General features: G+C 39.1%; 1 protein-coding gene across 22 annotated transcripts in view; it reads right to left on the bottom strand.

The window, feature by feature from the left end:
• The window catches only part of TNS3 (tensin 3), a 215213-nt gene that overhangs the window by 129703 nt on the left and 60970 nt on the right, over positions 1-24540 (bottom strand). For 8 of the 22 annotated variants that reach the window (XM_050970797.1, XM_050970781.1, XM_050970792.1 and 5 more), the window contains exons 3-5: positions 23845-23882; positions 13322-13486; positions 10755-10793 (exon numbers count right to left, since the gene is read on the bottom strand). The gene's annotated coding sequence lies outside the window, so the exon portion shown is untranslated. Of the gene's footprint in view, positions 1-5881; positions 5903-10754; positions 10794-13321; positions 13487-13962; positions 14207-15782; positions 15966-23844; positions 23883-24540 lie in introns of those variants that run through there. The other 14 variants (XM_030236610.2, XM_018918255.3, XM_018918258.3 and 11 more) reach the window with 6 other exon arrangements.

Raw genomic sequence — 24540 nt, 5'->3', positions numbered from 1 at the left:
AGTTGTGCTGAAAGAACCATCTCAGGTAAACAGATGGGTTTGTATACACATGGAGTGTCTGTATGCATGTATGTAATAAGGGATTACATCCAAGCCTTCATACACTCCCTTCACAGCTTTAAAATTGTTGCCCCAAGCCAAATATTGCTGTTCCTGCTGCCTATTCATCAGCTCTAGGACTCAAATGACAAATAAACTCCTTGACTGGCTACCTTCTGTGGTACCTTTGTTCGAGATGTGGACAATCCAGCTTCAAGTCTCTGACTGAACACATATGAAGAGAGGCTTTGAAAGTATTTTCTAATATCCAAGTTAAACATATTAACCAAGACTATCAGCCCCATTGAGATTGAAGACTTAAACTTCAAATTCCTAAAGTTTTAGTGAAGGCTTGACATTTCTTTTGAAACTTCAACATTATTTACTACACCCACATGGGGTGACCATTCTAACCACTCTAACAGACAGCTGTGCCAACTATAAATCTTGGTTTTAAGTGCTAAAAAAAAAGGAAGGGATCACACATAAATCTATGGGACATCCAAGTGAAAAAAGTAAAGAAAAAAATTTGATAAAAAAAATTAAAACAACAGCCAAACTGATTTTACAATCTCTGTAACAAAACTGTGAAAGTCCTTCCTTCCCCCCTTCCCTATTCATCTCATGGCTGCTGTTTCCAGTTTCTGACTTCTCTTCCATTTGGAAGACATACTGCCATAGGCAAAAGGTCTGATATCTCACATGGAAAACATCACCAAATACTAAAATATCTCACTGCATCATTTTTGGGGTGTTTTTACCTAATACTATGTGTAAAAGGAGGTTTCCATTGGGAAACTGTGATGTGTATTAAGAGAACTATTTTCCAGATGTAAAACTAGAAATCAGAGACAACAGAAGATTTGATGCCTATCACATTTCATGGGCCCCCTGTGTAGTCATTATACTTAAATTCAACATAAGATATTGAACACCATGATAACAGTATACCCAGTATATTATGGCTAACCTGCGTAACACATAGGTATGCTTATGACTTTACTGAAATTATGGAAACATACTGGGACAAACCCTGTGACAACTCCTGTGCCTGGAATTTTGGAATGGAAGGGTACAGGCTCTTTAGGAAGGACAGGCAGGGATGACGAGGAGGTGGTGTTGTCCTCTCTGTGAATGAACATGGAGCTCTACCTCATGATTGATGAGGAGCTGATTTGAAAGTTTAGAGGTCAGGATGAAAGGGGAGGAGGGCAGGAACAGATGACATTATAGTGCAGGCCTGCTACAGACCATTTCACGAGGAAGACCAATCTGATGAGGCCTTCTACAGCAAAACAGAATAGCCTCAAGGGTCACAAGTCCTGGTCCTCATGAGGAACTTCAAACAATCCAGTATCTGTTGGAAGGATGACACGGCAGGACACAGGCAATCCAGCAAGCTCCTGGAACACATTGATCCCTTCCTTTTCCAAGTGATAGATGAGCCAGCAAGGAGAAGAGCTATGCTGGATTTTGTTTTCACCAACAAGGAGGGGGTGGTGGAGAACATGAAGCTCAAGGGAAGCCTGGGCTACAGTGACCACAAAGCAGTGAAATTCTAAATCCTTGGTGTAGTGAGGAGCATGCACATCAAACTCACTACCTTGGAATTCGGGAGAGCAGACCTGGCCCTCTTCAGGTATCTCCTTGGTAGAATGTCGTGGGCTTAAAGCCCTGCAGGCAAAAGGGGCTCAAGAAAGCTGGATGAAATTCAAGGATTTTGTCTCCTCCTGGTTCAAGAGCTTTTCTTCCAAGAGGAAATTGGGCATAAATTTCAAGAGGCCTGCATGGATCAACAAGTTACATCTGTACAAACTCAAACACAAAAAGGTATGTTCTAAAAAGGTGAAGGTAGAGACTAAGAAAAAACAGAAAAACTGTCTGAGCAGCCAGAGAACTGACACGATCTGGCCAAGGGCATTAAAGGCAGGTTTCCATAGGTATACTGGTGATGCAAGAAAGACTAGGGAAAATGTGGGTTTTCTCAAGAAGGATATGGGAGACCTGGTTACCCAGGATATGTAAAAGGCTGAGGTACTCAATGAAGGTAAAGGCAGGGATTGGAAGAATGAAGAACTGTCTGCTGTAGGAGACCACAAGGTCCAAGGCCACTTAAGGAACCTGAAGGAGCACAGGTCCATGGGACATGATGAGAAATATCCATGGGTCCTGAAGGAACTGGAAGTGGCTAAGTTACTATCCATCACGTTTGAGAAGCTGTAGCATTCCACTGAAGATCCAACTGACTGGAAGAAAATGAAACATAACCCCCATTTTTATAAAGGGAAATAAGGAAAACCCAGGGAACTACAAACCAGTCAGTCTCACCTCAGTGCCTGACAAATCATGGAGCAGATCCTTCTGGAAACTAAGCTAAGGCACATGGAAAATAAGGTGATTGGTGGATTGGTGATGGCCAACATGGCTTTACTAATGGCAAATCTCGCCTGACAAATTTGGTGGCCTTTCACGACAGCATTACAAGAACTGGCAGATGAAGGAAGAGTGACTGACTCTGCCTGTTCTGTGCATTGCATTTGACATTGTCCCACACAACACCCTTGTCTAAAAATTGGAGAGACATAGATTTCACAGAGGGACCACTTGGTGGATGAAGAATTGGCTGGCTAGTCACAGTGTTACAGTCAAGGGCTTAATGTCCAAGTGGAGACCACTGGCATTCCTTGGGTGGCTATTGAGACTGGCACTATAACCTCTTTGTCAGTGACATGGAGAGTGGGCTCAAGTGCACCCTCAGCAAGTTTGTTAAAACCAAGTTGAGTGATGTGATGGGCACGCTGGAGGGAAAAAATGCCATGCACAGGGATCTAGACAGGCTTGAAAGGTGGGCCTGTGTGAACTTCAAGAAGTTCAACAAGGTCAAATCCAAAGTCCCATTGGGCTAAGAATGGATTAAGAGCAAACCTGGGAAGAAGGACTTGGGGATTTGGTGAACAAGAAGCTTGACACATATCAACAATGTGTGTTTCCAGTTGAGGAAGCCAACCATATCCTGGCCTGCCTCAAAAGCAGCTGGTCAGCAGGTCAAGGCAGACTGCCCCTGTGCTCCTGTGAGAACCCACCTGGAGTGCTGCATCCAGCTCTGGGGGCTACAATACAAGAAAGATGTGAACCTTCTGGAGCAGGATACAGAGGAGGGATATGAAGATGATCACCTCTCCTATTGAAACAGGGTGAGAGAGATGGGGTTGCTTAGGCTGCAGCAGAAAGGACTCCAGAGAGACCTTAAAGCAGCCTTCCAGAACCTAATGGGAGCCTACAAGGAAAGTGGAGAGGCACTTTTAACAAGTGTATGCAGTGGTAAGACATGGGGGAATGGCTTTAACTTAAGGAGGGTAGTTTCTGATTAGATATTAGGAAGAAATTCTTTACAGTGAGGGTAGTGAGGCACTGGAACAGGTTGCCCAAAGAAGCTGCGGATACCCATCCCTGGAAGAGTTCAGTGCCGGGCTGGATGAGGTTCTGAGCAATCTGGTCTAGTGCAAGGTGTCCATGCCCATGGCAGGGGAGTTGAAATTAGACAATCTTTTAAGGTCCCTTCCAACCAAACCATTCTGTGATTCTATGGTTCTACCTCTGCACCTCACCAACCACAGCATTTCCATATCAAACACAACACTGTCACCCCCCAATGAAGACAGCTCTAAAGGAAATTAGATTGACATGGCTAGAAATAAAAACCACTTTTCCATGCAACACGCTAAAATCATTCCAAAACCAATCCCACCTCTCCCTCCTACCATTATTGAACAAAACCACCCCAGATTTTTGATGACTCCCTAAAAACTGCCTCTCTGAAGGAAAAATGAAGTCATTATAGCAAAAGATAAAATGACACCACCTCTAGTTTTTTCACATTTGTTAACTTTGTTTCGCTCATCAGTAAGACTACCTTGCCCTGAACACTTCTCATTTGGATTGCACTTTAAAGACATCAAAAACCGAAAACCCAATTAATTCCCCCTTTCCACCCTCAAAATCTACCAGGTGGTGTTCTCCAAGACATTTCTCTGAGAAACATGCCTGAGGCTTGACTCCAGCATTCACTGACATTAAATGAGAACAATCAAAAGCAAGTTCATATGCAACACTTCTGCCACACCATTTTACTTACGATCAAGTACTAAATTTTGCACCAATGTGAAAAACCTAAATTAAATGAAACAAGTATGATTTTTGACATGACAGAAAACTAAAATTGAATGGGATGCCAGAGGCTGAAGTTTAGTTAAGCAATAAACAAACAGAATTCACCATTATATAGATGTCAGACCAAACATCATAATTTTACCTAAAGCATCACACTTGCTTCACAATTCTATCTGAAGAGAAGGGTGAACATAGATACATGATTCATTGTGCTTTTTACAATGAATTCTGATTATAAGAAAAACAGATTTTTAAATTAACACTAAAGATTTGTCTTTTTGTTCTGAAAAACAAGTGGCAGTCCTTGATTACACTGTAATAACTAATGCCACAGTCATTTATTATTTTATTATTTGGCTAGCATTCACTTATTGTGATGGCATTAGTACTGCCCTATCCTTTCACACATTTCAGTGTTGAAGAAGCATTTTCAAATTTTAATCAGAGGCATCTTCACAAGGGACGTAAGATCTCACTCTCACAATAAGCTATGAAAGAATAGAAAATTATGCAGATAAGCAGAAAAAAAATACACCCTGTAGTGGGTATTTCCCTTTTCCATTGTGAGCTGTCAAGCAGAACTTATGCAAGCCCCTTTGCTTCTTAGTGAAGTCAAACATATAAGAAAAATTTCTATGCCATCTGAAAAATATCTATACTGAGGAATCTGAAAAATCTGGATAATTTTGCTTTAGAAAAAGAAAGCTGGGATGGCAGAAATAAGCATGCCATACCTTGAAAGAAAATCATGTTTCAGGATTTATCTGCTATAGTAATTAGTGTTACACTTCTGAAAAGCAGATGCTTCTGCCTTGAAGAAGTACCACACTCAGTAGAAAGGTTTGAAGTCAATTTGGAAAATAAACAAGCTGGCAAACTTGGCTCTGGAAACAACCAAACCTTTCCCTCTTGCTAATTTCCCTGTTGCTGTTGTTTTGATTGTTCAAAGAAAGCCTGCTTTTCGTTTCATTTTGGATGAACGCCTGGAACTGAACATACTGTATTGTAACAAAACTTCATATTTGAATTCCTATTAAATCTTGTAATCCTCTAATATTCCTAGAAACAATGTGAGCCCTCCCTCCTGGCAAATGCAATGACTAGCTTTTGAATTGCACAGCTCAATTCAGGATCACTGCATTTCATTAATTTGAGGGACTGGGGTAGTCAATTCATGCAGTTTTATTCTCTGTGCTCTCTTATGACTAAGTCAGAGACACTTATGAACAAGGCACTGACTACACTTAAAACAGCATTTTGGAACTTCAACTCTGCAAGTCTTTGAAGAGCATTGCCTTACTCTGGTAAGCACTTGAAATCTAAAACTAAAAAACAAACCTCATAGAAATGCATTACAAAGAGGCCCACACCAGCCTGGTTCTGGAGAACTAAAATCCAAAAACAGTTTAAAACACAATCATGTCAAGGATTTCAAATCAGGCACCAGCTCACAAGTTTTTTCAAGAAAGTGTCACATTAGTCTGTTCTTCTGCATATCTATGACTACAAATCAAGAAACTGAGAAAACAGGAAATACTTTTTAAGAAGCTGAAAGAAAAAAAAGGGAAAGGAAGAGAAAAGCACACATCAAAATTTAATAAAGAAAAACTGAACAGCAAGACAGAGAGAGCTTTAAAAAAAAGTTTCAAAAAGTTTCAAGCAAAAGTTTCACCTTTGCTTTCTTGTGAGTTCAGGAAAGCTGTATGAACCAGAAGTGAAGAAACATCTCTCCTTAAACGTTTCTCCAAAGCCCACAGTTCTCATGGAGACATGAGCACTATGGTTCTGGATAGTGACAGAGCAGGAACTGAACAGACAAATACAAACCTCCACTGGATATTCCCACCCTTTGCAAACAAACTAGAGAACAGAACCAGGCTGTTGCATTTCCCCTCCCATGATGTGCAGGCACGTGCATGAGACAGGCAGCTATAGCCTGCAGCACTCCCTTAAGAACTGCTCTGGTGACCATCTTGGAAGGAGCCAGGAAAGTTCATACCAATGGGAAAGTCTGGTAGATTTAGCATGTCCTTCACCTTCACCAAATCATGCCTGCGTATGCATATAATGCTTATTTTGCATGCATCTCACAGATCCTGTAATCTAAAGTTTGAATCTAGTATATAGGAAAAAAATAAAAAGGAAGTTTTCCTAAATAATGGAGCTGGGCATGTTCCTAGTTTTCTATAAGCTTTTCACACTATTTCTTGGAAGAAGAAAGACAGGAAAAATATGAGAATAATTAGCCATTAGTCACAGACACTTGTTACAAACCAAACTCACTTGATAAACTTTTCATAAAAGCTTTTACTGATGTAAGCCAGAATCCAAATTCAGAGCTGGCAGAGCAAAATCATTGTATATATCAGTTTCTAGCTAAGTTTAGTTACTGTCATCATACTCCACTGTGTTTGGAGGTCATGCCTGACTAACCCAAATTAACATATTATATCTTCTAGTAATGAGACCCCACTTAAAAATGAAATTGGGGAATGCAATTCTTCATCTACATGCACAGACCTTCCCAATACTACAAACAATTATTCAGCTTCCAATTTCTTAAAAAATCTCTTGCATGCCCACATTAAAAACAGATTGACTGTGTGACTGTGTTCCATGGGAACAGTAAATTGGGTCACATTGTTTTTCTCAAAACATGTGTTTAAAAATGAATGCAGTAGGGATAAAAATTAATTTTCTCATATTCATTGATCTTTCTCATACCAAGCTTCTGGAGAGGATTGCATTCAACAGCATGGAAAAAGGAAAGAGAGGGTTCTTTAGCAACAAGGGACAAGCAGTCTTTCAAACACTGTTAAGAGTACTGAATTTTCTTAAAGTTTCCTGTTCTCTTCCTCACTTTTCCCATACATAGCTGGGAGTTTGGTTTAACTTTTATATATCAACATGTATTTTCAGTTCTTAGTTTTCAATTTTTTTGAGAAAATATTGGCACTAGGTTTAATGTATGTAGGCATATATATATAAACTACTGTGGGTTTCAAGTAAAAAATGAGATAGGCAATTAAAACGAAGCCTTTGTGACTTCACACTCACTTCTTCAGCAATTTTTTCATGGTATGCTCCTGCTCCTTTTAAAAAACCAAATGAAAAACACACACACCAAAAAAAAACCAAAGCAAACCAATCTATTTCTCCCACAATTACTTTTATTCTGTCCTCCTCCTATTTTGAAATAGTACAGAGCACAATCTGACTCACTGTTCAAAATCAGGTTTTAGTTTGTTAGGAGAGACCTGAATGTTCAAGTCTTTGATTTTTCTTTCTACAGGCAGAAAAGAAGCTTGCATAATTAAGCAGAAGGGGGAATCAGAACCCCTGACGCCCTTCCCCAATTTCTGTCAAAATTATCAAACTTCCACTCAAAGACTTAGCAAAACAGCTAAACAAACTTCAGCTTGAAGTGACTGTTATGGTAAAATATACTTTACAGGTATGTGTCCATTTAATCTGTCTGCATTAAAACAGCAAGTTATGACAAGTTATATTTAAGTGGTAGACTAGAGGTATGAAGAATTCTTTGGTAACCATTTGGAAAAAAACATGAGGAAAAAAAGGGGCGGGGGGAGGAAGTAAGACTATTGAGGTTAAATCAGAAATTTCTGTGCTGGATATCACTTTTTAAATGTGTCTTAAAACTGACAAGTCATGCAGTCATAAGGACCATTCATCAATGAAGTCATTTTAAGATAAGAATTCATGTATGTAAGAGGTTTGGGCCTTCACACATTTCTTTACTTCAAGAAATTTGGTGGCATAGGTGATGGGACTATGAGGAATTAAGGTTAGTCTGCTTTATTCTCTTCAAAGATACACTCTCATAAAGGACAAAAAAGAAATACAGTGAAGAAGACTAGCTTACTGCCCTTTTGAAGCATCTTTAAATACCCTAGACTATTTCCTGGAATCCAAAAATTATCTCTAAAATAATATGCTCCTGTTGGCTTTCCTTTTCATTTTTATCTTTTTTTAAGTAATAGATAAAACAAGAAGCATTCAGAGCTTTACAGTTAGGGCCTAAGCCTTTTCTTATTTTGACAGCACTAGAGAAAAAGACTTAAATTATCAGCATTTTTTAAAATTAAAAACATAAATTTAAGAAATACTATCTTCTGAGGAACTAACAATCTTTCAAAATACAATCCAATAATTCCAGTAAAGACCATTTAAACAAACCTACCAACTTTGATTTTTATCTAATTTTAGAAGTACTATATAAGCCCACTCAGCTCTAAGGTAAAAACAAACACAGTGACCATGACACTTTTCCCCCCCCTTCTTTTTTTCACTTCAGTTTTTGGGTTAAGCTGTAAATCTCTGCAATAAAAGACCATTCCCACAAATAGGCCATTGTTTCTTCATGAAATAAAATTAGGTGCAACAGAATACATCATCTTTGCTAAACATTTGAATTGAATTAACAGAGCTAGACCAACATCATCCCACATTCTGAGGAATGTGCAGGACACCATAAAGTAAGTAGTGTTAGAGCACAGGAACTGCTTTATATTTTAGCACCTGAAAGCCTAAACAGCTGCATTGAGTAGATAGAAGAGGCTCCTGATGTCATAACAAAGCTTCAAGACGTGGTTCACGAGAAATGGGAAGAGCTAGTTTGGTAACAGACAAAAGAAAATAATCAATAAAACACACATTTTGAAGAAGAATAACATCTGTGAATTTCATCAGGCTTCAGTAGTCTTCCAAGAAATATGTCACTGAGAGTCTAACAACTACCTTGCTATAAGACAGTTTAAGGAGCACAATATAGGCAATCTTTACGTTGACTAAATAGATGCAGCACTGATTTAAAGAAGGCATATGTACTGTTTATTCATGTGAAGACTAAAAGGTTGGAATTCCTTGGCTGGAGTGAATGGGGATAAATCATGGTTCAGCAGCACATTATGATGCCACAAAGTTTTGTTTAATTTGAATAGATGTTGCCCTCCCTATTATCTAAGCCTCTCAACTACTTATTCTTGATCTTGCCAAAACTTTACACTCAAAACCGTTGTAAAAGAAACTGCTTGCAGCTATTTCTCCTTCAGAACAACAGAACTCTTCACTAAATAGAAAAAATTTACTTGTGCTGAACAAAGACTCCTAATATAAAAATGTCACCACATTACACACCAAAAGCAAACCACACCATTCAATCTCAATCTCAGCAATAAAACATATTGTATATTGTATTGTGAAAATATTTCACCTACAGATATCCCTGCAAGAAATTTAAATGGAATTCCACTCCTTCTGCCCAAACTAGTAAATGTTTATTTGGTGACTGAATATACCTCTGTCCACATTCCTGCTAGTAAACTAAAACAGGTTAGGCCAGTTATGCCATCTACACTCTTTAAGTGCCAGCAGATCACACAGTCCGTTGGGACTACATTATCAGCATTGGCCCATGCACACATAAACCAAGCTCACATAAACCAAGTTCAATCAGAATTACTAATGACTAGTAACATATCCCACAGTTTGCTGTAGGCTTAAAATTTCTTCTGAACTACAGTAACTGGTTTTCTATTTCAGAATCAATACCTGGGTTGTGTGCACAACGCAAGAGAAAGAAACTGCAGTTGGCAGTATTCCCCTAATACTGTGAGCTACGAAGAAAGGGTTTATTTTAATAATTCTTCTTTTAATAATTTTAGCAGTGATGCTCTACAAGATCCTCAGACTCTGATATGGGTTAATTACTGGGTAAAATCTAGAAGAGATCTTCAATGAGTTGATACTCACATTCCTCATAATACCAGAAATTATTGATTTCAGTTTCCAGGCTTTGCTTTACAGGACAATAATTTTAAAACCACTTTTTGAGTTCTGTGGTTCATGACAGGTAAGTACCATTACCCGTATTTTTCCAGAAGGGAAATCAAGACACAAAAATGTACAAAGTAACTTGGCCAATTCACATAGCAATGCAGAAGTGAGATGTAGGATTCCTAATTGCCAGTGGTTGTATCACCTAACATACATAGAGTTCTTGGCTGACACTGGTGCATCAGCTGTTGGCTGCTTAGTCCTAGTAATGACACTAGCAGCTGCCAGTGCTGGTTCAACAAGTAACTGTTACAATCCATCTTTCGAGCATCACTCATATTACCCTTGGAGCTAAAACAACCAAATGCAGTATTGCAAGCCAGAAAAGGCTTAAGGTTTTCCTATCCTAACCAAGTATGGGTTCCACCAGGAACAAAAAAAATAACAGGTCCCAAATAAATCTGACACTACTTGTACTTCCAAATTGACATGAGATATGAGTATGTTAAAACAAATAATTACTGAAGTATTTTTTATATTTAAAACACACAAATAAAAGCATAAAACATGTGGATTACTGCATGGGATAGGGCACAGTAACAAGCTTCAGGAATAGACCCTTGATTTGCCAAGCCTTCAGAGAGAAAAGTGATAGCACAGTACTGAAATAATAAGAGGAGACTACAAGAATAATCTAACCTATAACCTAATAAAACCTGATGGATATCAGTAGTGCCAAAAATACTTACCAGCTCATAGCTGCTCGGAAGAAAGCAGGGTGTCACCACCTGGAATAAAAAATAATGATAAAATAAGTAAAAAAATGCAGTACCTCTGAAAATGTCCCAGCTGCATTGTTTAAGCTCTTTCCAGACAGTCAAAAAAGCACTAATCAGATCAGGTACAGAACCTGAGCATCCACTGCTGCTCTCAGCTGTGCTATCTACTTTCAGCTCCCTAAAAAGTCAGCACTAGCTCAATGCACACTCAGTGCCCTGCTCACATACTCTAATCAACGAAACAGGCTGAAGAGTAATGCCTTCCCTCACATCACATATACAGGGAAATATGAAGGGTTTTCTCCCTTCCTCTACCCTTTTTAGCATTCTTTAATCATCATCTCAGTTTTAGTTAATTTCTTTTCAAGAAATCTAGAACATCAGCAGTTACCAAACCCTTGCCCTTGTTCTAGAACTGACTTTGGGTCATGGGTTTAGCAGAGGAAGCAGCACAGATATTCTGCGGACTCACATATCTTCACAGATTTTTCTCCAAATTAAAAACACTTCCTATGAAGAACATAGTCTGTATACATCACACCAAAAAAGCACAAACCACCTTATTTTGATATTCAGAAACCAAAACACAAAGAAAGGCAGGAAAAGCCGATTAACTTGGATTACATGATGATCTAGGGAAAACCAAGTGTTAGATTATTTCTACAATCTCGTATAGCAGATTCTCAAATCTCACACATACAGTAAAAGGACTGTAGGTTCATCCCTTTACACCACTCAGCTGAGCTTCAGTAGTAGTCATCATGCATGCTCACTTTAACAAGCACCTTGAGGTTAACCCCAGTGAAAACTGTTTCATTTAACATGTTCACCTTCAAAATTTTGGCTCTCCAGGACAGATTTGTCTCTCTGCCAGCAGAGTGGAGCCAGAAACTCTGCAGCAACACATGGACAACAAAGGTGGAGTTTTCTTTCAGAACAGCTGCTATGATCTTCTGAACACTCCTATGATACTCCATTCATGGTACACAGAGGGGGTTACTGAGTAGAGGGGGCCTCATGCCTCAAGTAATTTATAATCCTTAGAATATTAAAAAGAAGATGCAGCCCATGCAACAGAGCAAGCTGCAAGAACAAAAAGAAACATCAGTTCTGTACACAACACAGGCAAAGAGTCAAAGGGGCTACTACCTGAACACGCAAGGACAACCCACTCCAGCTTAAACACTCAGGAACAGCTTTTAACCTCTAGCATGGAAGAGACAGCATTTGCCTCCATAAACAGTTATGAAAAAGACTGATCTCCAATTCTCAGTGCTTCTTAAATCATAAATTACTCATAAAAAGGAAGAAAAAAAAATGTAGCACATTGTTTCTTCAACTCCCAGCTCACTCATGATCCTAGACTACCCCTAAAGAAAACAGGACAGACTGAACTCTTGTAGTTTGTCTGCTCTCCCCTCTGATTCCTCAGCAGGCTTGTAAGTCCGAGGTTTTAATACGCTGCACATCTGCAGTTCATTTTGTGACTGTGACTCATAATTCACTACTCTATCCAACCAAACACCCATACTTCCATACATGGAAGATGTTTACTAACCTGTCATAATAGCATGCCTGTTGCTGGAAGCAAGGACATCATCTGCCTTGGTGACCTCTTGCCTGACACAGCATGTAAAACTTCATATGCTACCCTGAATTACAACCACCAACTCTTCTTTCAAGCCAAAGTGACAAACCACCAAGCAAAACAGTGCCCAGCTGAAAGAATCAAAGCCACATGCACCCTGCACCACCACCACAAGCAGCAAACACCTGCATCTAGGGAGGAAAGAAGAACTATCTCAGTTGTCCTGACCATGAAATTACCTCATACTTATAAACTGGTTTTGCTCATGTTCTCATTAGCAACACCTAAGGTTAAAGTAGATAAACATAACATTTCAATTTCTTTCCTCTCACTGTATATACTAGGAACAAAGAATTAATGGAAACACCAAAGGAGCCTGCAGACTGGCTGAGTTGTGCAGTGGAAGAGATGAACTAACATTACATGCTCATGTAATTATTAACTGGAACCACTGTGGAATAAAATTATCATCACCGACATACATAAATATAATCTCTGCTGTCTCCCTTCCCACCACAGATCAAAACCCTTGAGGAATCAAGCATATCTTTACCCCTTTGACTAACTAAAACACAGTTCTGCTGTAATTTGCTACCTAATTACAGCTGACTCACTGTTGAAGAAAAATCCCCTTTCTTCTGACACAAGAACACTGGAGACATCCAGTGGACAAGAACTTAAGAAGAGAATTGCAGATCTCTGCAGATTTGTGGAATCTTATTCAGGCAACTCTGGACTGTGAGAAGATGAGAGCTAACACTAAAAATAACACTTGATTTCTTTTTCTTCCCTGAGCTCCTCTATACTGAAACAACTATATATAGCAGACCAACATTACAAAAAAATTTCATCTTCTTCTGCACTTTCTTTTTACAGAAATCAAAGAATTTGATGTTCTGCTGCTGTTTTAGAGCTACAAAACTCAATGAACCACCCAAGATGCACTGACCTTTTTTTCTTTCTAACTCCATATACACAAATAGCACATTTCTTCCCAGATGAAGCAAAATAATTGAGACCTTGCTGTATTCCAACTTCAGTTCTCATGAGCAGTTGAAGCAATTTCTTCCACTGTTAACCCAGACACAGGTTAAAAGCAAGAGAGTTTTTAAACCTGTTAACAGACAACAGAGGATATTATGACATCCAAACAATCTAGGATGAGAATATATAAGTGGCTCAAATTCTCTTTCCTAGTTTTCAAAGGTCTGGGTGTCATGCTAAAAAATAAGCTTATATAAAAAAGTATAGAGCTAAAAAGTAAAACAGCAAGACTTAAATCCAGTGACAATGTAGAGACAGGAAACCAAGTACAAAGCTCTCAGTCATTGGTTTAAAAAGTTACACACTCTGTACCAACCGCACAAAACAATAAACTTCAGGACTTTTCTGGTCCACCTACTGAAGCTACAGTTAATCTTAAAGACATCTACAATAACCAGGTTTGTCAGCTTTCAATAGTTTCTTTATTCTTATATATTTCATAGTTCCACATCAAGGTAAATTTAGCTTCTGTACTTCTGTATAATCACATATTAACAAGCCATACCAGAAGGTAAGAATGCTCTGCCTACTTTAAGAAATACCTACCTTTTCGGTGCCCAGCACATAGACAAAGAGGTACCTTGTTAGTCTAGTCACAAATAATCAAGCAACTATTTCAAAGACAAATTGCCTGTTCTTGCATACACAGTTAATATGAAAACATTTTCCTGGTGTGATATTTCCTGCATTCAGCCTTAGTTCGAAAAAGTCCAATAGTGATGGAAAAAAGATTAAAAACAATTTCTTTTATGAAGAATTCTGATTCCAGTGAATCTGTGGGTAATTTTTCTTCATATGACTATAACATCAGCCACATCAGTTAATGAGTAACTGACTAACAGGAGATAAATGTTAAGTCAAACAAACAAAAAAAAAGTCAACAAATGGCAGGATATCTGGCGCTAGGAAAATAAAATATGTTCCCGCTCACTCTTAATAGCAACACAATAATGCCCCCGCACAACACACAACAGCTCACTGGCTGAGATAACCAGTAGTTACATTTCAGTGACCTTTTTTTTCCACTTCCAGATGCGTATTTCATTTTTATCTTCCTTCCTTTTCACTCTCTTTTTGCAAGAAGTATGTGAACAACTATCTTCAAAGAATGAGTAAGTTATTACCGAAGGTGCATTTCAAAGTCCAAATCTCAAACACTATTATATTGCTTTTGCAAAAGCAATTTAACCACATAGCTATAATATCACTTTCTTTCAAGCTGCAGTTTTATAAATTAAGAAATTCTAGCATGCTTGCCACAGGTTATGTGTAACACCAACTATGTGCAGGGGGAAGAATCTTCACCTATAATAAACCTGTTCATTCTAGTTCACTACTTATGTTACAAAATGAAGGAGAAAGAGTGAAAAGACCAGCAAAATGAAGTCACTGACATCCTGCAAATAGCATGAAATTATAGTCATGTTAGGAGATTTTCTGAATGACAAAAACCACACACACCTACTTATTCCCATCTAGAGCTCTCAAGTTAAGCTGGGGAAAAAAAATATTTTTCTCCTTAGTCTTCTTCTTCTGGCATGCCTGTCAGTTATTGTTCCCCTTTTCCAACCTACCCTCCAAAACACTTTTGACAAATGCAGGCTTTCTTCCATGCTGTATTTCATTTTGCAATGTCACAGTCCTGACCTACATCATGAAAGTTCTTCAGTTCTCTGAAGAATACACACAAGGCAAAGACATAGGTACATAGGTTATTTGGGGAAAAGATTTTTTAAAATCTTCTAATAAAACAGAAGGTACTTGGAAGCAAAACTTGATGAGTTTCCCTTGATAACTGTAAACTAATAAACAGAGATCAAGTCCTTTCCTTCTTCAAATAATATGATTTGTTCAAAATTAGTTCAGAAGCAAAGGAAAAGAAAGTCAGAATTTGGCTGCTAACAGGGGTTAAACAAGACAGCAGAAACCGAGATCTTGAAACTAGATTTTACTGGACTTTGCACTAGTTCTCTGCACTGTGGTTTAATTTGCCAACCTGAACTGTAAATGCTAGCTACTGCCCCTCCTGATTTAATCTGTATAACAGATGAAAGAGCTTTGTAAAATAGGTTGAAATTATTTAACACAAATTAGTGCAAATATATAGTATATTTGTTCAACATGTCTCATTTTGCTGCCTCTTCAGCTAAAAAAAAAAAAAATCCTAATTTTGACAATTGCATACATCTGTATGAGACTTAACTTCTTCTCTCTTTGTATCTGATCTGACTTCTCCAAGCTTTATGAGGCATAGATTACTCAGGGAACTATGCTGCTCTTTAAGTATTCCATGTGTATGTATTTTGGTACAATCTTCATGAGAAAAAATTCTTCACTTGCAAAGCCAAACAAAATTTGCACATTACCAGATATGGAGGCGGCCAGGAAGCAGAGGGGCTCTTTGTTCTGCCAACATCTTCCTCTCCCAAAGGGGCAAACTACCAGCATGGATTGAATTTTCTTGAACGGAAACAAACTGTGTACCAGAAAGGCTGTATCTCAGAGTTCTGGACATATAACATTAGTATCAGTCTGGTTTCTCGGGGTTTCAGTCTGCTTCCAACACCTGAATAATAGTGATAAGAGCTTTAGGCATTGTTGTTCTTATGGTCATAAATGGCACTTCAGTCAACAGTATCAGAAGTTTTAGGGTGAGGAGACAGGATTTTTGTCACAACAAACTACAGATATCACTGCTCAGCCCACAGATTTCACTGCATCTAGCGTATGTCTAAGACGTGGGACAGATCTATGCCCATCAAATAAAGAGATGAAAGATAAGGTAAAAGCAATATTTAAACAACAAGCATAGGTTAAAATGGGAGAGAAGTGTGGGTTGTTTTCTTTTTTTAAATACTTATTACAGGAAAGAAAGGAATGGGGTACAGAAGGGCACCAGAAGGCAGCAATGTCTGTCTTTTCTACTCAACATCACAGAAAAATATGAAGGCAGGAGATAAATGTCAAACTTGCTGGTAAAAAAGAAAAAAAAAATTGGTTTGGGGGTCATTTTGGTTTTTTGCTTTATTTCCCTACATCTACAGGATGACTCTTTGCATCTCCCTAAGGTAAATTTAATGCTTAATGTATTAAATCATAAGAAGGGAAAATAGCTCTTTGCATCAGGCACTACTAAGATGCATCCAGCAATTTACCACAGGCCTGATTTCAATCTGTGATAGAAGGTCTGCAAGAATCACGTCAAAAAGGCAGTGACCTCTCCAGCAGCAGGAAGTTTATAGAAAACATCTTCAAAAACTTTAGGAATATGTTGCTTAGTAAGCCAAAGGAGGCTAAATTAGCCCATAGATTTGTGAACAAAGCAGGACCCTTCCACTTTCCCATAAAAAAGTGGGCAAATACCATGTTGTAAAGACACAGTCCCCTCTGTGAGGACCCAATTTGCCCATTTTAGAGATTGAGAGCATTTTTTTGACATGGAAACACCTGAATTTTACAGCATTATTTCTGACTTTCATATATCACAGTACTGGCTTTAACAGCTCTCTAGTAATTTTTAAAAAGTCCCTTCTCTCAGAACACAGTAGAATAAAGTCTTAAACACTTACATTCCAAATATATCTTCAGTTTTCCAGCTATTCGGAAAAGAGATAATGCAATAAAATGGCATAGAATGACATTTAAATACATATTTTATCATCAAAACTAGCTCTCCCAGACTAAGACTGAATTTGCATTATTATGCCTTAACTGTAGGAAGTATTTTAAATGCTTTCTTCAGCTACAAAGAACAAGACAAGGGAAGCACCCTTTTAGAAATCATTACTAGTAAAATGCTATTAAATGTTGTATTATCAACAGAAGTAGTGAAAGAAAATTCTGACAAAGCTTAAGACATTTAAGCTAGCTGATAAAAAAACAGTCAGAACTGCTGGGATAAAGCTTCATAATGGATAATACTGTCATTCTGTTTCCACCAAACTGTGGTTATTCATTACGTCTGCCTCCAGTTTTCAATCTTCTATCAAGCCAGTAAGGCAACTCCTTGCTGTTAGAGGTCAGAATGTTAGAATTTCTCCTTTTTTCTTTCTTTTTGTTTTGTTGTTTGTTTGTGCTGATGTTTTTATTTTTGCTTCTCTCAGGAATTTTTTTCTCCTGTGTATTGCCTAAGAGATGGAAACTACAACACTTAAGAGACATAAGATGTGGATGGGAGAAGGAGGAGGGGGAAGGGTTCAGTTTGGTACCATCTGTTAACTGGGCAGCTTTCTCTTGAGAAGTGCAGAGACACCGCAAGATTTTGGGTGGGGGGTGAGGGGCTGGACTCTGTCCTTACCCACTCTCTCCTTCACTGGATCAGAGGGGAGATGGTAGTGGTTTTAGTGTGGGACTGCTGCAGCCAGAATTCACTGCCACTGTGGAGTTCTGTCCTGCAGCTTCTCCTTACCATCAGGAGCCTTCATTCGTAACAGCTGCCATTGATCTGGGACCTTTTCAACATCTGATTGCATTGGAAAGGACCCTCACCATCTACTTGGAGGGAATCCCGGGACCCTGACCCCCTTCAACCTCCGGAGGAAGTGTCTCCCATCTGCTTGAGGGAGCCCAGCCGCCACTGCCCAGCCACACTGTTTTTGGCCATTGCTTTGGGCCTTTTTTTTTTTGTTGCTATATTTTAATCCATCACCCTGTGTCTGCTGGGACACCTGGCGGCACCTGCTATGGCTTTGGAATTTTTGCTACACTTTGTTTGCCACCCCGGGTGTGCCTGCCTCTGCTGTTCCAGCCTGCTGCTCCGAGGTTCCTGCCACAGCCCATTTCGCCATTGGGAGAGGCACTGGGACAGCCTGCCACCCGTGTGGTTGTAAAGAAAGCACCTTTGTATCACTTCTGCTGGCTGAGCTGCCATTGGCGATGCGGAGAGGGGCAGCTGAGCTCACTCCACAGCGCCCCCTGCAGCTCCGGGGGAATAACTGCACCTGCCCTGCCTGGCCAGGAGCCAGCAGCGCCCCTGCTGGCTGCAATCATCACTCCACCAAAAGGAAAGCGCTTGGCACCCAAGAGAAGTCTCTTCCTGGGTTTCTGGGGGTTTTTCTGCTTGTTTTTGCTGCTGTTGTTCTTGTTTGTTTGCCTGATTTTACATATATATATATATATATGCCTCTGTGTGTGTGAATATATATATATTCTAGTAATGAACAATTATTCCTTTTCCCATATCTCTCCCTGAAAGCCCCACAATTTCAAAGTTATAATAATTTGGAGGGTCGGGGGTCATATTTTCCATTCCAAAGAAGGCAAGAAGGCTCCCACCTACCTTGGCAGGCACCTGTCTTTCAAACCAAGACAGTTGCAATATAAGGCTGGGGTGGCTCCAACTTTTCAGATGCAATACTGCAAGAGGGAATTCAGCCATGCGTATGCATGCGTCATCAAAATACCCAGCAAAAGCAACACAGTAAATAAAAGCAGCACAGCAAAAGCAAAATAGTATGACACAGCAATGTTGCAGAAGGCTATATATCACTGGAGCCCAGTGCATTTTGCCTGCTACCCAATTACAGCCACTGTTGATACTCAGAATACCCTTCAAGATGTTGCTATTGCCTTTAGCTGTAATAGTGGATGTGCAGGCAATGCCTCATTAGTAGAGCTAAGAGTAAAATGTAAGTAAGGGCAAACAACTTTTTGTTACAGAAACTGAAGAAGAATGGAGTGGTATATTTTTGTAAGCTACTTAATTCTCTTTTCCCAGAAACAAACACAGCATGAGCTACATAATGTTATCTAAGGGAGTGTTTCAAGCAGAAGCAATGTAAAATGCATGGTTCTTAGGTTCTTTGATCCCACTTTCAAAGTCTATAGGATGCTCTTTTTCTTTAAAAAAAAGGAAAGAAAAAAGTTATGCAACAACTCTGTGTGAGATCTCTTGCATCTATACAAAAAGGATCAGAGCTAATCAGCTAATAACTGGACCGGTAAAGAGGTTCTTCCCCACATCATGCAGAACAGGATAGGTCATGGGAGGATAAAACAACTAACCAAACAAAACAAAATAAACGCTCCTAAAAACATTCTGAGGCATCCTGAGATATCTGGTGGAAAGTTCAAATCCATCATGAAAAAGTAACTCATCCATATTTTGGTGGTGAACAAAGACAAGAGGAAATCATTCTGTTTCTTTCTCTCACTAATACCATTTCAATAACTTTACCCCTTGCCAACATATTTTTTTATTTTAATGAAAAACAGCTACCAAAAAAAAAACCCAACCTCAAAGTTATACATTTATGTTGGAGGTTATGATTTTTCTTTTTTGTCCTTTTCTCTCAGGGAATTTTGTCCCATTTGTTGCCTAAGAGATGATAATGACCAGTACTTAGGAGAGAAAAAAAGATGTAGCCAAGGAGGAGGGGTAGAGGTGGCTGCACACTCTCTCTCTCTCTCTCTCTCCGAATAGGAGGGGAATGGTCAAGCTCCTGCTACCACGAAGAATTTACGGCCGCCACAGAGTCCATCCCAGCTCTACTTCTTTACCATGGGTGAGACTGCCCCTGTGACGTTGTAAAGAAAGCCCCTTATCCATCTCTCCTGCTGGAGCACCCACCATTACCAATGCGCAGAGAAGCAGCTGAGCTCACACCACAGTGCCCCTTGCACCTGTGGGGGAATCATCACACCTGTCCTGTCTGGCCAGGAGCCACCAGCGCCCCCGCCAGCTGTAACCGTAGCTACAACAAAGGGGAAAGTGCTTGACAGCCAAGAGAAGACTGTTACTGGGCTTCTGGTTCTGTTTGTTGTTGCTGTCATTGTGGTTGTTTGCCTTGTTGTATATACATACATACATACATACATACATACATACATACATACATACATACATACATACATACATACATACCTACATACATATATATATATATACATATATATATACATATATATATACACACACACTAAAAAAGAACTGTTGTCCATTTCCCCATATCTTTGTCTGAAAGCCTGTCAGTTCAAAGTTATAATAATTTGGAGGGGAGAGGGTCACATTTTCCATTCCAAGGGAGGTTCCCACCTTCCTCGGCAGACGCCTGTCCTTTGAACCAGGACAATGTACCAGCTGGATCTTACACAACACAACCAACTATCTGAAACGGTGGAAAAGGTTTTACAGCGACTTCTGTGAGCCAGATTGAAGTTTGATAAGAGGATCCATGTTTACCCCGAAAAAAATTTCTACCAAGGTCGTTGACATAGAAACCAAGAAAGAAAGAAGGATAAGTAAGAGAAACATGCAACTGTCTATTCCAATTATCACTTTGTTTGTCTTTCCTGACCAAGGGGTAAAGTGTAAAATTATGAGTTTTGTAAGAATGTATAAAAAGCCTGCATGCTATAATAAAACCAGGTTTGAAGCCTTCTGAAAATGGAGGGTTGCTTTGTCTTGTGACCGTCTCAACTACAACATGAAACTACATACACTGATGGTTGCAGAAATCATGAGCCTTAGAAAGTAGTCAGGAAGAAAAAAAGACTCATAGAAAAATTCTGAATTTAGGCTATGTGCTGGCTGACCACTTCTCTGAAAATCAGAAATAAGCCTCTTGTAAGAAAAAAATGATTATTGAATTTTATCTTCTTTTCATAATTTTTCAATATTCTGTAACAAATGCTAGTAATTTCATTTCAGTTATTCAAAAATTGTAAAACATGCCAGTCAGTATCACGATGTCAGGCTATTATATATTTTTGGTAATCCATATACAACTCTTTCTGACAGTCAAAACTCAAATGCCTGAGAGCTGAAATGAGAGTTTCCTGTTTTAATCATAAGGCACACATATTAAATTGTTAATCTCCAAAACAAGTTCAAAGAATCACATCAGTCTCTAGAATTATTTAAACATGATCATTTCTGGTTCTATGCAGCACCTACCCAAGTAAATCTGTGAGCTACCAATGTTATCAAGAAATCAGATTCTTTCTTATACAACTGGTAGAATTCCATACTGCAAGTACTATTTTGAGAACCAACGCTACTGTGCAAAGAGGGATCAATTACATCATCTGGTCTAACAGAAAGTACATCTTTCTACTAAACTGTTTTGCTTCTACCAATTGACAACCATTATTATAGTATTACTAGTCATTATTGAATGTATATAGGTGATGAAATCCTTTAAAAGGTAGTTTCTTACTTTAAGATATGGTTATTGTGTATTTTATTATCTTATTTCAATAAAAAGCCCAGAATTCTGCATTTACCCAGCATACCACACAACACAGTGATTTTCAAATGCACATGTACCATTTTTACTCAAAATAGGAAATGCTTAGCCTATTGAAACTTGTTTTTACTAGAACTTCCCAAAATGTCCTGAAAAATCTCCAAGTCCTTCACAAAACAAAGACTCTTCTCTCAAATTTAGTTATACACGTTGGATGCACTGAACCAAACAAATACTTGCAAACATCAAGGTAACAACACAGATATTAGGTCTCGATCTTTGGTCTCCAGAAGAGACTATAAAATATGCTGTCTTAGTAGACAGCAAGTACTAATCAAAAGTTTAAGTTAAAAGAAGGGAATATTACCCCATAAAAGTGCTGCTGGAAAAAAAAAGCCCTCCAAGAGTTTATACTGAATCTGTGTCTCTGATTTACACAAATGTAGCAATGGGGAAAGTCACGTGAGACCATGGAACTACTGATGTCATCTTGTGCGAAAGGAACTTGAAGATCTTCTAAAGTAACAAAAATCTAATAATGAAACTAAACTGGGGGAATCTACAATAATCACTGAAAATTAATAATATGTTTATACTTTTATAATCCAATGCCAAAAGTTTGCCTTTAAACCTCTGTTGCTGTACAAATTATACATATATTTGTATAGGTGTGTGTATACACACATACATGGGGGCTAATATACAGGCGTGCAAGTGTCAGAGACTGAAATATTATAGTTCAACATTTTCATTAAGGACTTTTAGAACTGTATTACAAAAGCTGCACAGAATACCACCCCACCCTGAACAGGCCTTGCGAGTGAGGCCCTGGACCATTCAATGATGAAGATAAAACTCAGGAACTGGAGACATTCACAAAGCACAAGCTTAGCACCTTTCAGGGAGAATAGCACAGTCCCAGGGCAATCAGCTGCCAGGCTTCCCACAGACCCTCCCGCCAAAGGGCATGGTGGGGAAAGCGGCACAATGCACAGACCAGCTCAGCTGAGGCACCCTCCTCCGAGGGAAAGCTTATGGGAAAGCTTATCTGCAGAAGCGGGTGACACCACCCATCAAAAGGCCACTCCCAGGAGTCTCCAGACCCTGCACCACAGCACTAGAGATGATGTTACAAAGGACAATGTGAAACTGGCCCCCTGCAAGTGGGGTAAAGTGTATATTAATCCACAGAATTCTGTACTCCTCAGCATGTGGCAGCGTGGCATGGAACCCTCACCACCAAGAAGACCAGATGGAAGGGAGCAACAAGACCACACTGGGACCTCTGGATGGGTGAGAGGCGTGCCACCTAACGCCTGGCACGGCCGAGCCCCACATGGACTGCTGGTTTCGCTGCGTGCGTGCTTGAGTTCGGTTCGTGCGGGCTGGTCGGAGGGTTCGGTGAGGGTCTGGGCGGGCGGTGCGTGCGGGAGGGAGGTAGCTGGCGGGCGTGAGGGAGGGATGGGCGGGCTGGGATGGACTTGCTGGCCTTCGCAGTACTTCCTTGGCCGTGCAGTACGTGCTGCCGTACAGCGTATGCGAATTCCGTCCTTCCGTGCCTTCATTCCGGAATGCCTGCCTTCCTTACCGCCTTCCGTCCTGACGTTCCTTACGTCACGGCCTTCCGTAACGTGAACATTACCTTCCAGTCCCGTGCCTTCCTTCCTTTCCTTTCCTTCCTTTCCTTTCCTTCCTTCCTTTCCTTTCTTTCCTTTCTCTCCATTCTTTCTTTTTCTTTCTCTTTCCTTTCCTCTTTTCTTTTTCTTTCTCTCTGCCTCTTCTACTATTAAATAAAGTGCACCAATTTTTTGGCACCAACATCTAACCTTGTTTGGTTTTAATCCCATTTTTGGGTACATTTTGAACCCCCCCAAGCTCTTTACAGTTTACACACAGAGAGTTAATGTTATTTGCTTTTCTGGGTTTAAACCAGATCATAACAGTATGTATTGCTTATTCACTCAGATATATTTTTTTCTTTTCTGGCAGAACTGTGTGATTTGTATTTGACCCACTTAACTTCATGTTTTCAACTTAAAAATCCCCTCCTGTGGGAAGACTGAGAAATTCAACCATTGGTGCAAGTGTTTCAACTATATTGGGATTTTTTTTTTTAATCAATGACAAAAACAATACCCCAGCTAGGCATCTTATTCTTAATTACCTCATACAGATTTTGTTACCTCAATTCTGAATAAATGTAGATCAACAGCAAGAAGGGAGGTCAAAAAAACATGCTTACCTTTTCTTCACATTTCCTGCTGCAGGCATACTTGCAAACTAAAAAAAAATTAAAAAAAAAAAAATATCTATATCTATATCTATATCTATATCTATATATATATATATATATATATATATATATATGACTAAAAGAGTAAGTGGATTGTACTCTCCTTTTCTTTACATCAGTGTTCTGTAAGAGACGTGGCCAAACTCAAGTCTGTATCTCTTAAAGTATTTACATACTTCAAAACAAAACTAAACTAAAAGAAAAGATGCATTTTAGTTTTCATCCATTCCTGAAAGACTAGTTAATTACAGCAGTGTTGTCAGATTTGTGCATTCTATCAGCTCATGATACCACATGTCTAGTTAAACGTCATGGGCTGAATATCTTGACACCATTAAAGCTTCACATATACCAGAGGTGTTACCATTTAAATAGCACAGATAGTAAGATCAAATTGTTCCCAGGGTAACCTCTGAATCTTAGTCAAATCAGCAGGCCCAGAGATGTAAGAAAAGCAGGTTGACTTCAAACTCACAGGACACTAGAACTGGCCAGACTGTAATTTATGATTATGTAGTTCAGGTTATACAGTGTTGCAAACATTACTTTCAAGAAGTAAGCATTTTTAAATTCCTTTTTCCTAGAGCAGGAAAGGATGAATTGTACCAGCAATCTTAGATTCAGGAAACAGCATTTAACTTATAA

This window comes from Serinus canaria, chromosome 2 (genome assembly GCF_022539315.1).
Source record: "Serinus canaria isolate serCan28SL12 chromosome 2, serCan2020, whole genome shotgun sequence".
NCBI classification, from domain to species: domain Eukaryota; kingdom Metazoa; phylum Chordata; class Aves; order Passeriformes; family Fringillidae; genus Serinus; species Serinus canaria.
Note: the sequence above shows the minus strand (reverse complement) of the source record. Positions and strands in the feature narration are given on the sequence as shown.